This window comes from Salvelinus sp. IW2-2015, unplaced genomic scaffold (assembly GCF_002910315.2).
Source record: "Salvelinus sp. IW2-2015 unplaced genomic scaffold, ASM291031v2 Un_scaffold1295, whole genome shotgun sequence".
In the NCBI taxonomy this organism is placed as follows: Eukaryota; Metazoa; Chordata; class Actinopteri; order Salmoniformes; family Salmonidae; genus Salvelinus; species Salvelinus sp. IW2-2015.
Window position 1 is genome coordinate 54,876 of NW_019942823.1, and position 6,131 is coordinate 61,006.

At 43.3% G+C, this 6,131-nt stretch overlaps 1 protein-coding gene across 1 annotated transcript in view; it reads right to left on the minus strand.

Moving 5' to 3' along the window:
• Positions 1-6,131, minus strand: part of LOC112070334 (serine/threonine-protein kinase PAK 3-like) — an 80,065-nt gene that overhangs the window by 17,375 nt on the left and 56,559 nt on the right. The gene's annotated exons all lie outside the window — the stretch shown is intronic.

Below are 6,131 nucleotides of genomic sequence, written 5' to 3' on the forward strand. Positions count from 1 at the left end.
AGAGCCGGAGGCACAATTTGCAATTTTTTTTATTAACACAAGAATTTCCTTCAAAGAAACAATTACAGAATGTATTTTGAATACAAGCAGTTTAATGGCTTCCATTCATAAATGATCAAGAAACCATTTCATTTGGCCACCAGAGGGCAGCATTGACCATTGGCCGTTGGAAAAGGCAGCACTAGTGTCCCTGGTCATGAATAACTAATAGTATGAAGCGTAAACGGTACCTATCTCCATAATATTAGCGTTATGCCAACTCTCACCTGTCTCTCCACGGTACCTATCTCCATAATATTAGCGTTATGCCAACTCTCAAGAGCCTGGAGGACATTTGCCAATTTTTTTTATTAACACAAGAATTTCCTTCAAAGAAACAATTACAGAATGTATTTGAATACAAGCAGTTTAATGGCTTCCATTCATAAATGATCAAGAACCATTTCATTTGGCCACCAGAGGGCAGCATTGACCATTGGCCGTTGGAAAAGGCAGCACTAGTGTCCCTGGGTCAGTAATAACTAATAGGAGTAATTACCATGTCAATAAGATGACCTTTCCTCTCTTTTATCTATAAATGTCTTGCATGATTTAAGACCCTACAGTCTATAATATGCACATTATATCACTTGCATATGTAGAGAATGTCACGAGCTCATTCTGCTGTGAGTGTGTGGTGTGTCTAAGTTACATGTGGAGAGTGTGTGGGGTGCTCACCACTCTGTGATGTGTTTAGTGTATGACTTGTGTGTACAGTACCAAGTCTGTAATGCATACAGTTCATGACTGGCATATGAACCCACCAAGTGTACAGTGTGGTTGAAGTACCCTTTTTAACATGTACAATATGATTCCTTGCAAAGTGTCTGTTCTGTCCCATGTACAGTATATGTACTGTAAATGGTGTGTTATTGTGATCCCTGTGCCACTGGGGTGTTGGGGCTCCAGGGGAATCACAGATCTGATAGTCCCTCTACAGTAGCCTGAGCATCATTTTAGTCAGACAGACACAGATTAAGTAAATTGAAGGCAGGTAGCCTAGTGGTTAAGAGCATTATGCCAGTAACTGAAAGGTTGCTGGTTTGAATCCCCAAGCTGACTAGGTGAAACACCTGTCAATGTGCCCTTGAGCAAGGTACTTAACACTCTGGATGAGAGCATCTGCTAAATGACTACAATGTAAAAAGAATAAAAGCTTGGCTGGGGTACAGTAACCTGTCCCCCTCTCTGCCCTGACATTGTAAACCTCTGAATGCTAGAGGGCAGAGACATGCTTCTGTATTCAACCACCTTGCAATCTGCCTTTGGGCAAGAAACCACAGGCACCAGCCCGGGTACATCCTGGGGCAGTGTCAGGTTTAAACCTGACTGAACGTCTCTTTGTTTTATGATGCTTCCATTTCTGTATGAGCTCCAAAGGAACATAACACAGACCCATGAGGAATGCTGTAACCAGGAACATAACACAGACCCATGAGGAATGCTGTAACCAGGAACATACACAGACCCATGAGGAATGCTTTAACCAGGAACATAACACAGACCATGAGAATCTGTAACAGGAACATAACACAGACCCATGATGAATGCTGTAACCAGGAACATTAACACAGACCCATGATGAAATGCTGTAAACCAGGAATAACACAGACCCTGAGGAATGCTGTAACCAGGAACATAACACAGAACCCATGATGAATGCTGTAACCAGGAACATAACACAGACCCATGAAGGAATGCTGTAACAGGAACATAACACAGACCCATGATGAAATGCTGTAACCAGGAACATAACACAGACCCATGAGGAATGCTGTAACCAGGAACATACACAGACCCATGATGAATGCTGTAACAAGGAACATAAACACAGACCCATGAGGAATGCTGTAACCAGGAACATAACACAGACCCCATGTATGAATGCTGTAACCAGGAACATAACACAGACCCTGAGGAATGCTGTAACCAGGAACATAACACAGACCCATGATGAATGCTGTAACCAGGAACATAACACAGACCCATGATGATGCTGTCCAGGAATACACAGACCTATGAGGAATGCTGTAACCAGGAACATAACAGACCCATGTGAATGCTGTAACCAGGACTAAACAGACCCATGATGAATGCTGTAACCAGGAACATAACACAGACCCATGAGGAATGCTGTAACCAGGAAACATAACACAGACCCATGAGGAATGCTGTAACCAGGAACATAACAGACCCATGGTGAATGCTGTAACCAGGAACATAACACAGACCCATGATGATTGCTGTAACCAGGAAACATAACAAAGACCCATGATGAATGCTGTAACCAGGAACATACAGACTCCATGAGGAATGCCTGTAACCCAGGAACATAACAGACCCATAGTGAATGCTGTAACAGGAACATAACACAGACCATGATGAATGCTGTAACCAGGAACATAACACAGACCCATGAGGGAATGCTGTAACCAGGAACATAACACAGACCCATGAGGAATGCTGTAACCAGGAACATAACACAGACCCATGATGAATGCTGTAACAGGAACATAACACAGACCCATGATGAATGCTGTAACCAGGAACATAACACAGACCCATGATGAATGCTGTAACCAGGAACATAACACAGACCCAATGAGGAATGCTGTAACCAGGAACATAACACAGACCCATGATGAATGCTGTAACCAGGAACATAACACAGACCATGAGAATGCTGTAAACAGGAACATAACACAGACCCACGATGAATGCTGTAACCAGGAACATAACACAGACCCATGAGGAATGCTGTAAACCAGGAACATAACACAGACCCATGATGAATGCTGTAACCCAGGAACATAAACACAGACCCATGAGGAATGCTGTAACCAGGAACATAACAGAGACCCATGATGAATGCTGTAACCAGGAACATAACACAGACCCATGATGAATGCTGTAACCAGGAACATAACCAGACCTATGAGGAATGCTGTAACAGGAACATAACAGACCCATGGTGAATGCTGTATCAGGAACATAACAGACCCATGATGAATGCTGTAACAGGAACATAACACAGACCCATGAGGAATGCTGTAACCAGGAACATAACACGAACCCATGAGGAATGCTGTAACCAGGAACAATAACAGACCCATGGTGAATGCTGTAACCAGGAACATAACACAGACCCATGGATGATTGCTGTAACAGGAACATAACAAGCCCATGATGAATGCTGTAACCAGGAACATAACACAGACCCATGAGGAATGCTGTAACCAGGAACATAACACGACCCATAGTGAATGCTGTAATCAGGAACATAACACAGACCCATGATGAATGCTGTAACCAGGAACAATAACACAGACCCATGAGAATGCTGTAACCAGGAACATAACACAGACCCATGAGGAATGCTGTAACCAGGAACATAACACAGACCCATGATGAATGCTGTAATCAGGAACATAACACAGACCCATGAGGAATGCTGTAACCAGGACATAACACAGACCCTGATGAATGCTGTAATCAGGAACATAACACAGACCCATGAGAATGCTGTAACCAGGAACATAACACAGACCCATGAGGAATGCTGTAACCAGGAACATAACAGACCCATGGTGAATGCTGTAACCAGGAACATAACACAGCCCAGAGGATGTGTAACCAGGAGCATAAAGACCCATGAGGAATGCTGTAACCAGGAACATAACACAGACCCATGAGGAATGCTGTAACCAGGAACATAACAGACCATGGTGAATGCTGTAACCAGGAACAATAACACAGAACCACATGATGAATGCTGTAACCAGGAACATAACACAGACCCATGATGAATGCTGTAAACCAGGAACATAACACAGACCCATGGTAATGCCTGTAAACAGGAAACATAACACAGACCCAGATGAATGCTGTACCAGGAACATAACACAGACCCATGATGAATGCTGTAACCAGGAACATAACACAGACCCATGAGTGAATGCTGTAACCAGGAATAACACAGACCGCATGAGGAATGCTGTAACCAGGACATAACAACAGAGCCATGATGAATGCTGTAACCAGGAACATAACACACCCATGAGGAATGCTGTAACCAGGAACATAACACAGACCCATGATGAATGCTGTAACCAGAACATAACACAGACCCATGATGAATGCTGTAACCAGGAACATACACAGACCCATGATGATGCTGTAACAGGAACATAAACAGACCATGAGGAATGCTGTAACCAGGAACATAACAGACCCATGATGAATGCTGTAACCAGGAACATAACACAGACCCATGATGAATGCTGTAACCAGGAACATAACACAGACCCATGATGAATGCTGTAACCAGGAACATAACACAGACCCATGAGGAATGCTGTAACCAGGAACATAACACAGACCCATGATGAATGATGTAACCAGGAACATAACACAAGACCCATGATGAATGCTGTAACCAGGAACATAACACAGACCCATGGATGAATGCTGTAACCAGGAAATAACATAGACCCATGATGAATGCTGTAACCAGGAACATAACACAGACCATGTGAATGCTGTAACCAGGAATATAACACAGACCATGAAGGATGCTGTAACCAGGAACATAACACGACCCATGTGAATGCTGTAACCAGGAATATAACACAGCCCATGGTGAATGCTGTAACAGGAACATAACAACAGACGCATGGTGAAATGCTGTAACCAGGAACATAACACAGACCCATGATGAATGCTGTAACAGGAACATAACACAGACCCATGGTGAATGCTGTAACCAGGACATAACAAGACCCATGGTGAATGCTGTAACCAGGAACATAACACAGACCCATGATGAATGCTGTACAGGAACATAACACAGACCTGTGGTAATGATGTACCAGGAATATAACACAGACCATTGTGAATGATGAACCAGAACATAACACAGACCCATAATGAATGCTGTAACCAGGAACATAACACAGACCCATGATGAATGCTGTAACCAGGAACATAACACAGACCCGTGGTGATATGCTATAAAGGAACATAACACAGACCCATGGTGAATGCTGTAACCAGGAACATAACACAGACCCATGGTGAATGCTGAAGGAACATAACACGACCATGGTAAATGCTGTACAGGAACATAAACAGACCCATAGTGAATGCTGAAGGAACATAACACAGACCCATGGTGAATGCTGAAGGAACATAACAACAGAACAATGGTGAATGCGCTGGTTAACAGGAACATAACACAGACCCATGTGAATGCTGAAGGAACATAACCAGACCCATGATGAATGCTGTAAGAACATAACACAGACCCATGGTGAATGCTGAAGGAACATAACACAGACCATGTGAAATGCTGAAGGAACATAACACAGACCCATGGATGAATGCTGAAGGAACATAACACAGACCCATGGTGAATGCTGAAGGAACATAACACAGACCCATGGTGATTGCTGAAGGAACATAACAAGACCCATGGTGAATGCTGAGAAATAACACAGACCCAGATTAATGCTGAAGGAAACATAAACAGACCCATGGTGAATGCTGAAGGAACATAACAGACCCAGGTGAATGCTGTACAGGACATACACCGACCATGATGAATGCTAATGAACATACCGACCATGGTGAAGCTGAAGGAAACATAAACACAGACCCATGGTGAATGCTGGAGACATAACCACAGACCCTGGTGAATGCTGAAGGAACATAACACAGAACCCATTGTGAATGCTGAAGGAACATAACACAGACCCATGGGATGCTGAAGGAACATAACACAGACCCAGGTGAATGCTGAAGGAAATAACAAGACCCTTGTGAAGCTGAAGGAACATACACAGACCCATGGTGAATGCTGAAGGAAACATAACACAGAACCCATTGTGAATGCTGAAGGAACATAACACAGACCCATGTGAAATGCTAAGGAACATAACACAGACCCATGGTGAATGCTGAAGGAAACATAACAACAGACCCATTGAATGCTGAAGGAACATAACACAGACCCATATGTGAATGCTGAAGGAACATAACACAGACCCATGGTGAATGGCTGAAGGAACATAACACAGACCCATTGTGAATGCTGA